The sequence below is a fragment of the Trichosurus vulpecula genome, chromosome 9, assembly GCF_011100635.1.
Source record: "Trichosurus vulpecula isolate mTriVul1 chromosome 9, mTriVul1.pri, whole genome shotgun sequence".
NCBI classification, from domain to species: domain Eukaryota; kingdom Metazoa; phylum Chordata; class Mammalia; order Diprotodontia; family Phalangeridae; genus Trichosurus; species Trichosurus vulpecula.
The window spans coordinates 9943858-9955567 of NC_050581.1; positions in this window are offsets into that span (position 1 = coordinate 9943858).

Consider the following 11710-nt stretch of genomic DNA (forward strand, 5'->3'; position numbering starts at 1 on the left):
AAGAGGAGAACACTCCCCATCAGGCCCAAATCTGGCTAACTTTTAGCAATAACGGATTAGGGCATAATCAGCTGAAGAGTCACAGTGCCAACACACATGGTGGCTTCCCCTTTATCCAACCCTCCTCGTGGACAGCTGCCCTTCAGACACTGCTGCCTTTCTCTACAGAGAAACAAAAGGACTGAAGGCCCATTAAGCAGTCTGGAAATTAGTATCTCCTCAGAGATATGGTACCCTCCATAATAATAGTAGTAATAAATAGGTAGTAGGTATTTACATAATGCTTTCAGATTTGCAAAGTGCATTATACGCAATAGGCTATTTTGTCCTCCTAACAATTCTATGACAAAACTGCTGTTATTATCCCTTTGTTCATAGTTGAAGAAAATGATTTTGATGGAGGTTAAGGGATTGCCCAGGGTCACATAGTTAAGTAAGTGTCTGAAGCAAGATTTGAATTCAGGGCTTCCTGTCTCCAAGTCCAACACTGTCCAGGGGACCACATAGCCACCTTTATTTCAAAGACTCTTAGAGCTAGAACTAAAAGACTTTAGAGACCATGGAGGTCGATCCTCATCTCTTACCCCCAGTTTTACAGATGAGGAAACTGAGGCCCAAGGAGGCTGACTTGCCCCAAGTTACACAGTAAGTGTCAGAGGGGAGATTTATTTGGACTTGATGGTCCACTTTACTTCACAAGATGTCCACAAGGAATAAGAAAGAGAACCATTGTACAATTATCCTATTTTAATTCTCTGCTTATTAGAAGTCAATTCCCTTTGCATTGAAGATATTATAGACAAGAAAGCTATATAGAATGGGAAAAGTTCCCTTCCTCTTGAAGAGCAAGAGTTCAACTCCTTTCTTTTCCAATACCCAGAAGGATGAAATAGTGATTTCTCATCACCATACGTGATAATGGTGTTTCACCCTTCCTGCTTGCATTCCTGATATTAAATAACATAGCTTGCAATTAACGAAAGGTTAACTCACATAATGATATATTGGCACTGGGAAACATGTGAATACTTCTGTTTGGCAAACGGTCCATAATGATCGGTGTAAGGGATATTTTTGCTTGCCACCTATACATATGAAAGGTCAGTAATACAGCTAGGCAGGGAGAACGCAATGACTCTGCCAACAAGCCTGGTTTGATAGTTTTGTTTCGATGCCTTTTCCCCTTCTCACTCATTTACATGGGAGAACAAAGGAGTTTGGGAGTTTTAGAAACTTCCTTCATTCGCCTCCGACCTCCCTAACCCACCAGAATCCTTGGCCTTTTGCTGAAAGAGTAGCACCCTAATAGATGCTGAGTGGAAATAATTTAGCGACTAGAGGTAAGTTCCGAGTGAGTCAGACAGAGACTCTCCACAAAGACAAAAGTGAAACAGATGCCCCTGGAAGTTGAATTCCTAGCTTTCCTTGAGACAGCTCAAATGTCACTTCCTCCAAGAGGCTTTTCCTTGCCCTCCTAGCTGCTAGAGCCTTCCCCTTCCATCTACTCAGTATACATCTTATTTAGTTATTTATATATTGTCTCTTCTATTAGAATGTGAGCTTCTTGAAGGTGCCAACTGTTTTGCCTTTCTTCGTATATTCATCAATTAATTAATTAATTAATACAGTTCCTGGTACATGGTAAGCACTTACTAAATGCTTGGATAGCTAGGTGGCCAGGTGGATAGAGTACAGGGAGTCAGGAAGACCTAACTTCAAATCTGGCCTCAGACACTTATTAGCTGGGTAACCCGGGAGAAGTCACTTAACCCTGTTTGCCTCAGTTTCCTCATCTGTAAAATGAGCTGGAGAAGGAAATGGCAAACCATTCCAGTATCTTTGCCAAGAAAACCCCAAATGGGGTCATGAAGAGTCAGATAAAGCTGAAAACAACTAACAACAAAAATAAATTCTTGTTGATTGGGTTGACTGATTGGAGCCAACAACGCCTGAGACGTGCACAGATATGTCTTTGAAACTTAAATAAGTGGAAGATTGGTGAGCATAGGACTGTAAAGAAAAGAAAGCCGGATATTTCTCCCCAACTATATATACCCAACTTATGAATGTTTCTCCATAATAAGGATATAATAGGCAAGCAAATAAAATTTTCATGTCAGCTGGCTGGGGTACTCAGTGCCCAAAACAGTGTTGGGGAAAGCCTAATATTTTTACTCTGTATTTCTCCATTTTTCTAGGCTTCAAGTAGAGCTACAACCTTTCTGTTTTTGTCAGGCTGTATTTTTAAAGCGTATTAAAATTCCCAACTTGACAATTGAATTGTAAACCAAGGGAGAAGCTTTTCATTCTTTTCTGACAATTAAGATGTATGACAAACGGCGTATTGCAACCATCCTGCCTTTTTAACTTTGCCTCCTCCTTTTCTGCTTATATATCCAGACATATGTAATCTTTTTTAACCGTATTTTATTTTTTCCAATTACATATAAAGATAGTTTTTTAACATTTATTTTTAAAAAAAATTTTGAGTTCCAAATCTTTTCCCTCCTTCCCTCACTTCCCCTCTCCCTGAGATGGTAAGGAATTTGATATAGGATAGGTATGTACATTCATGTAAAATATATTTCCACATTAGTCACATTGTGAAAGAAGAAACAGACCAAAAGAAAAAAAATATGAAAAAATAAAGTGAAAAATGGCATGCTTTGATGTGCATTCAGAGTCCATCAGTTCTTTCTCTGGTTGTGGACAGCATTTTTCATCATAAGTCCCTCGGAATTGTCTTAGATCTTTGTTTTGCTGAGAATAGCTAAGTCATTCTCAGTTGATGAATTGTCCAATATCATTGTTACTATATATACAATGTTTTCTGGTTCTGCTCACTGCACTTTGCTTCAGTTCATGCGAGTCTTTCCAGGTTTTTCCCAAAATCTACCTGCTCATCATTTCTCATAGTATAATAGTATTCCGTTACATTCACATACTACAACTTATTCAGCCGTTCCCTGACTGATGGGCATCCCCTCAGTTTCCACTTCTTTGCCACCACAAAAAGAGCTGCTATCAATATTTTGGTACAAGTAGTCCTTTCCCCTCCCCTCTTTTAAAGTCTCTTTGAGATACAGACCTACTAGTGGTATTGATGGATCAAACGAAAGGCACAGTTTGATTGCCCTTTGGGCATAGTTCCAGATATCTCTCCAGAATGGTTGGATCCATTCACCACCAACAGGGGACATGCTATCTTACTACAGTGTAAGAGCATTTGAGCCATTGGTATTTACTACATTGTGGTACTGAGGGAGCAAGATCCTTTCCTGTTTGGGCCTTGGGTTCACCCCCATTTCAGCCTTTGGGTTGATATTGCTATTCCCACAGATACTTCCCTCACCAACAAGCCAATATGTGCCCCTAATAATCCTTTCCCTTTCACTTCCCCCTTTCAGCTTTCACTTTTACCAATCCCTCTTCTCAGGCCCTGCTCCTTCTCTTGGCTCTGAAAAGTGTTCTTTCAGGCCTATATTCTGAATCATTGTTTGTTGGATTTCTTATACCCAAAGGCACAAATAGAACTTATTTTACCTGTAGCAAAAAAAAAGTTGTTGAATTTGGGGGAATGGGAAGAAGATGAGGGAGTGGAATTGCAAAGGGTAGCCCAACTGAAGTTGTATCTGGAGAAGGGGTCCCCCAGAGTCTCCTATACCCTTGAAGACTTTGAGGAAAAGGTAGGCTCCAGGAAAAGAATTCAGCATTGTAGTAACCCTGATGGTTATAGCCAGAATGACCATGTCAGAGAGCATGAGCCATATGACAAATACCAGAAGAAATCATAGGATCATGGCAGCATAAATTTAGAGCTGGAAGGGACCATAGAGGATGCTTAATCTAAACTCCCCATCTTACAGGTGAGAAAAATAACAGAGAAATTCATTGACTTGACCTGGTCATCTAGTCTAACACCTTCATTTTGCAGGTAAGCAAACAGAGACTAAGGAAGGTAGAGTGACTCGCCCAAAATCACAGAGTTAGTTAGTGAATAAGATTGGAGATTCCTGTAACTTAAATCCAACAGTCTTTTCTTTAAACCACAGACATCCCAGGAAGCTTAGCCTCTGGGCTGCCATAGCTCTAAAGAGGAAGGACAGCCACCCTACCACTCCATGTCAGTGTTCTAGGGAACACCTTGGGTCACCACACCCTAGTTACAGCTCTGCCTGTCCCTTATTCTCAACCTTGATCACTCCTGATTCTGTTTGACTGTGATAAACATCCCTGAACTTTGTTTTTCTTCTATTCCATCCATAATGTTTTCTCCATAAACAGTCTATATCTTTCTAGACTGCCAGTATCCCTCCTCACTACATTGCTGACTTGACTCCACAGGACTTTCTGTCCTGTCCCGTAGCAATCTATTCACCCTGGAAGCCCCTCCACCCCCTGAACTATTCCTCCCATGAGTTGTCCTGATCATTATCAGGCCACTGGACCCAATGGCTCTGGAGGAGAAAGTGAGACTGTTGACTTTACGCAGCCCTCCCTCACTGAAATCAAAGTCAACTGCAAGTCATGTCATCATCTCCCTGATGTCATGGTCCTCGTCAAGAACGAAGGACAGACCACGACTCCTCATATTGAAAATGCTCCCCGCCTCTACAGCCTCTCCTTCTGACTAGCTGGTCCCTCCTAGAGCCTTCGTTTTAAGGAGGAGGCCCAGACTAACCACATCTTCATTCCTCTCCAGGCGGTACTGCTGATTCATCTCCACAGGACTTTCTCTACAAAGTCCCCCACATGGGGTGTACCTTCACCCTCTCCCACTTCCAATTCCTTTTTACTTTTGTCTTCCCCATTAGAATGTAAAATCCTTGAAAACAGGCACTCTCTCTCTGCTTGAATTTGTATTTCCAGAGCTTAGCACAGTTTCTGGCACATAGTAAGCCCATGATAAATGTTCGGTTATTGACTTCATTTGGCTGCTATAGTCAGCATGGAATACTAGCCTTTGTGTTAGAACACCCGGGTCCTAGTCTCAGCTCTCTTGCTTATTAGTGGTGTGACCTTTGACAAATTACTTCCCCTAAATGCGCATAATTTCCATCATCTGTAAAATACAGATGAAATTCGTTCTGCTTACCTCATAAGGATGTTGTAAGGAAAACATTTTATAAAGTGCGGTGGAAATAGAAGTGTGGAGGTTGATCACATCAACTTAATGAGCTTAGAGGGAGGTGAGCTTTTGTTTAGGATTTTGATAGTTCTAGGCATGCTCAGTGACAATGTCTCTGAGAGGCCTGAGGATAGATCCTTGATACTGAGGGTTGTTTGGTTGGCTCTAAGTTTATTATTGACTAGAGTCATCCTCTGCACTAGGCCTATGAGTACAAGTCATCAGAATTGGCCCTTTTCAGAGGAAGCCTGAGACCCCTAAACACAGACCAGAGAACATCAGAGCTAAGAACAGACCACGGCCCAGGGTCATGGACAACCTGGGCACTCATACAGCTCCTGATGGCAACCCTGGGGTAGAGGGGCATGGTAGTTGCATGTTTTTTTTTTAACCCATACAGCTAGAGAAGTGGTAGTAGGAGGTCTTTCTATCACTCTCAGGCCCAGAGATGGCAGCCATAGCTAGAAATACATAACCAAGTGGTGGCAGTTCCTGAACCCCGACATTCTGGATAGAGGGGGGATTTCTTAGACAATGTCAAGTTCCTGGGGGTTCTAGGACCTTGCCCCCTGGAAGAAGGGAGATTTCCTGGATAATATTTAATTACTGAAGAGTTCAGGCAACTGGTCATATAGAGAGAGGGGAGGGTAGAAAAGGAATTACCAGTATCTTGGGGAGATCTCCCGAGCAGTCCCACAGCTGAAGGAGTGGCACTTAGCACAAGCAGTTCCTGGCACCTAGTAAGCACACACACGTGCTTGTCGACGGAGCCATAGCATAGGGAAGGAAGAAAAGCAAAAGCATTTATTTTCTACTACACGCCGAGCACTTTATATTTTTGATCTTCACAACCACCGTAGGAGTTAGGAGCTACTATTATCCCCATTTTAGAGGTGAAGAAACTGAGGCAGAGAAGGGTTGAGTGACTTGCTCCAGATTCACACAGCAAGGTCAATTTGGACTCAGATCTTCCTGACTCCAGACCTGGTGCTCTGTCCACCTAGTACCACCTAGTTCCCTTAAAATAGGGGGAAGAAAAGACCTGGATTTTTCGTTCTGATACTTTCATGAGTTATGTGGACAGTGTAAATCTGATAGGATTTGCAAGCCCCAGTTCATTTTCCTTCTGGAGGGAACCCAATCCCTTAGGGTAATACCAGCAGACTGGAAGTATATGTGCACTCCAGGAGTGAGAGCAAAACTCACCGAAACGTCAAGGGAACTACCTCTCTGACATCCCTAAGGTTTGGGTTTTTTTTGCTTCTACAGGAAGTCCACATCATGGGTGGTGCTAGCAGACATCTAGATCCCAAATCAGGGGATAAGGCTCATGAAGGAGAAATACATCACCTGTGCATAGATTATAGTGAGTCTTTTCTGTGTTTTCTGAATTTTCTGTGTAGGAAAATAAAGCTATTCTGTACCTGTTATACATTATTGCCTAGAGCACTTATAAAAGGGCTGAAGTCCCTTTTCCCCATCTCTGTAGGAGCCCAGACCCAAGGCTAAAGTCAAGCTACATTATGAAAGATACATTCCATAGAAAATTCTGAGTGGTGACAAAGGAAGTCAAAGGTCTGGAGGATTTGGAGGAGTCTGCTACCAAGAATGAACGTGATCCTTGTAAGGCTAGGTTACACAAGTCATCATCATTGTCCTTGTCATGATCATCAGTTACGGTTACCAAAAAAATGCATGGCAAACCTGCTTTGAAATTAGGGAGAGGGGAAGATGGGTGGCATGGTAGGTAAAGCTCCAGGCCTGGAGTCAGGAGGACCTGAGTTCAAATCCAACCTCAGACATTTACTATCTGCGTGACGCTGGGCAAGTCACTTAACCCTATTGTCTCAAAATAAAAAGGAAAGAAAGAAACTAGGAAGATCTGAGTTCAAGTCCTGCCTCTCACACGTACTGGCAGTATGACCCTGGCCAAGTCATGTAACTCTCTAAGAATATAATCTGCAAAAACAGTGCCATGCTGCATTGAGAGAAAGAATTTCCTCATTTACAAGTTGCCTAAATGGAGGAAATCACAGATCCTGTCCCTCTGCCTCTTGCTATTATTCTTACCAGCTTGGTCCATTATATTCTTTTTGTCTCATTATTTGGGGATTCACAATGCATATATGCATGTTAGAGCAATCATCAGAATGCCCTGGGAAGTCCCAGTATCTTCCCTTAAACATTTGAAATAGTTAAGACTCCTAATTTGCATTTCAACATAGAAACCTCAATTACTTAAACTGTGATTCACACACTCAATATGGGAAGAACTTGGTCACTGAGCACCTTGAGGCAGCATAGTGAAGAGAGGGCTGGCATTGGAATCAGGAGGACTTGGGTTCAAATTCTGCATTTGACTAGGTCTCCATGGGCAAATCATTCGAGCCATCAGGTGTCCAGGCAGCTTTCCAAGACTAGATGTTTTAGACATTTTAGGAACTACATAGGAGACAGGCAGGGGAACATTGGTACTACCAGGATATGTTTAATATTATAGCAAAAGATATAAGCTCAATGGTAATGGAATCCTATTGTGCTATAAGAAGTGATGAGCAGGCTGACTTCAGAAAAACATCAAAGGACTTATACGAACTGATGCTGAGTGAAGTGAGCAGAACCAGGAGAAAAGTACACACAGTAACAGCCACATTGTGTGATGGCTGACTTTGATAGACTTCCAAAAGACTCATGATGGAAAATGCCATCCACATCCAGAAAAAGAAATAAGGAATCTGAATGCAGATCAAAGCAGACTGTTTTCTTTTTTTGTTTTATGTTTTTCTTTCTAGTGGTTATACTCCCATTCATTCCAGTTCTTCTATATAACATGACTAATGTGAAAATATCTTTAATAGGAATTACATGTAGAGCCTATATTGGATTGCATGCCACCCTGGGGAGGGGGAGAAAATTTAAAACTTATGGAAGTGAATGTTGAAAACTAGAAATAAATAAATTAACTAGTTAAAAAAAAGAAATAAGTTCAATGTCATAAATTTGAAACTTTCTGCACAACCATCACTTTCTAGCCTTTGTGTATAGAAATATTCCATGGTTGTTGATTATTTTCTAGTTCATAATCTTTTTTTAAGAAGCAAAGACTACAGATAGAGTTGCTGATTTGTGTTGTTGGAGAAAGTTACCGTATCAAAAGTTTCCTACACTGACAAAATAACAGGTTAAGACCAAAACAAAATAGGCAATCATCCCACAGCTAAGAATAGCTACTCCCTGGGATGTGAATGCCTGAACTTCTGATAATCTGGTCTCCTAGATCTAGGATACCAGGACAGGCTAGTAGGAGAGAGACAGAGAGAGAGACAGAGACAGGGACAGAGAGACAGAGAGAGGGACAGAGAGAGAGATACATACATACACACAGATAGATAGGCAGACAGACACAGACACGGAAAGAGACAGAGACAGGGAGACAGGGACAGAAACAGACATTGACAGACAGAGAATGACAGATCACACAAGCTGTCACAATCAGAATGCAAAACTATGTCTGTGACCTAGAACAGGGGTCTTGCTAACTCAAAGTTTGCACAAAAACTGACTGCAGGCAGGATTTGACGCTTAGGCTGTAGTTTGCCAAACCTTGGCCTAGAACACTGAGCTAAATCCAATGAAATTATATTAAATAGTGATAAATGTAATGTTCTACCAGGGCCATAAAACAACTGGGTAAGTGATGGAGGTGGGAGGCCTCCCTGGGGTGTGAGGTAGATCTTGGGTTTGCATCCCACACTAGCCATGAAACTCTGACGGTCACTTCAATCACTTTAGGTCAGGAGAGACTAAGAGACTTCTTAGAATCTCAGTTTCCCCCTTTGTAAATACACTGCCCCTCTCATAGGATAGATGTGAAGAAAACATTTTGTTAGTCCTTAGGCACTAAAGGCGTGAGAGCTATTGAAATAAATGGAACCAAGAAAACAATAAACACAGTGACTCCGAAAACATAAATGGAAAGAACAAAAACTGGAAGTTTGGCCAGGAAAGAAGAGACATGAAAATGCATCTCTCTCTCTCTCCTCACCCCCACCCACCTCTTGCTCCACTTCTTTGAAGAGGTGGGGAACTATGGATAGGGAACACTGTGTATTCTGTCAGACTTGACTGATGTGTTCCTGCGCGGTTTTCTTTCCTCTCCTTTTTTATTACAAGGGATGACTTTCCAGATAGGATGGGGGAGGATATAGTGGGAAATGAAAGTCGTGTAGAAACAAAAGATAGCAAGAATTTAATAAGAGAAAGTCTCATCCTGTATCATTATTGTTCTCTCTGTATCTTTTTCCTATGGTCACTTGGCGCATCCATGAAGAAACTGAGTACTTAAAAAGGGAGCTTTAAAGAGGGAGGTGACCCCATAAATATTTTCCTAAACTGACTTCCAACTAACCAAAGCCATGAGGACTAGAATGCTGATTCATTTCCAAATAACAACAAAAAAAACTCCTCTCTGCCCAAGGAATGGGAACAGTAAAATTGTTATGACATTGGTAGCAAAAACCCAACCCAATAAAAACACCAGGGGGATTTTACAGGCTTCCCATTTACGTGAGTAGTAAACCAAATGTGCGCATGTGGATATTAGACATTGCAAATAGGTAGAGGAATAATATTAATAATCATAGCTAGTATTTATATGGTACCTTAAGCTTGTTTGCAAAGCAGTAGATAGACACATAGATAGACCTATCTATCTATACTATTTGTCTCACTTTGTGGTTTGTTTGCAAAGCCCTTGATAGATAGATAAACTAATCTATCTATCTATCTATCTCTATCCTATTTATCTCTCTATTTATCCATCTATCTATCTATCTATCTCTATCCTATTTACTTCATTTGATCCATACAAAAACCATGGGAGAAAGGTACTCCTATTATCACTCCCACTTTGCAGAGGAAGAAATTGAGTTGCTGAAGGGCTCAATGATTTGCCCAGGGTCATAAAACTAGTGTCAGAGGAAGACTGGAACTAGTCTCTCCTAACCTAAAGGTCCACACTCTCTCCACTATACCTTCATGGTGGGTGAAGTTGTCATTGGGATCAACCATTCTCACCATTCCTTCCAGAGTGTCAGGAAGGGACACAAACAATGTTGGCAAAAATCAAATTCTATAGAGAAGAAACCATTTGGATGGCAAGAGGGAAGACTGAACCTCAACGTCTCTACAGCTGAGCTCCATCAAATGCTCATTTCCCCTTTTCTCTGGACAACAGAAAAGAATCTGACTTGGAGTTAACCATGTGTCTATTTTAATCATCATAATGTTTGCTAGGTCCTTGTTTCCTCCTTTTCTGGCTCTGACATCATGAAGTCCAATCCATTTGAGGAAGTTACAATTATAGTAATTGGGAGCTTTGTCTCTAATCCCTTCTTTCTCCCTGATAAGAGTGTGTTCTCCTTGACATTCCCATCTATTTGAAAGACACACTGGAGAGCATCCAGACATGGGGAGGGTGAAGTCACCTCAAAACCGTGTCCTGTGAAAATAAGCTAAAGGAGATGAGGGGGTTCAGCCTAGAAAAAAGAAGACTGAAGTAGGATCTGATAGTGTCAGAAGAGGAATTAGTCTTATTTTATGTAGTTCCAGAGAGGAGAACTAGGCCCAGCAGGTGAAAGTGACAGGAAGGCAGAACTGGGCTCAATATGAGGGATATTTTCTTCAATAATTAGAGCTCTCTAGTGATGAGATAGGCCACCCTGTGTGGATGTGATCTCCCTGTCATTAGACATGTACAAGCAGAGACTGAATGATGAACTGTCAGGGAGGTTGGAGACAGAATTTTTGCCCTGGATGGTAGATTAGAACTACTAGGTGAACTCTACAATGCCTTCTTGTTCAAAGATTCTATAAATCTATGAGATTATATAAACATTGTGTTTTTCTGGTTAAAAACCTTGACCACATTTTATCCTGTACACAAATGAGAGTAATTTTCACTTTGAAAGGCATGAATTGCCTCATGCAGAGAAGATGAGATATTTGGAAAATGAGGAAATATCAGTGGAGAGAGGATGACCAGGGCAGGGGTAACATGGTGTACCATCCAGCATTGAGCATGCCATAGGGACAGTGTAAAAATGCCAGGCCAGGGACAGCAAGACCTTGATGAGGGTTCCGGGGAATGACTGTCAGAGGGAGACAGGTACCAAAGGCAAACTTCATATCCTTCAGAATTGGGTCTACAACTGGCTTTATGACTCATGATAATCAGTCATAATGGTAATTACACAATACTCCAGAATGGATAACCTGGAAGACAAATGGTAGAAATTTAGCTGTATCAGTTGACACATGGAATGTTAACACCAGAAGGAACCAGGATCTAGTATCAGGAATGCAGGGCTGGCCACTCAGGGCACTCTACCCTCTGCTGAGAGCTATGGACAGTGATAGCATTGTGCCCTCCAATTCTTCTTTTGCTAGAACACTCTACAAAAAGCCTTTCCCAGTCCTCCTTAATGTTAGTGCCTTCCCTCTTGGATTACCTCCAAGGTGTCCTGTATATATATCTTCTTTGTGCATACGTTGTTTGCATTTTGCCTCCACCATTAGACTGTA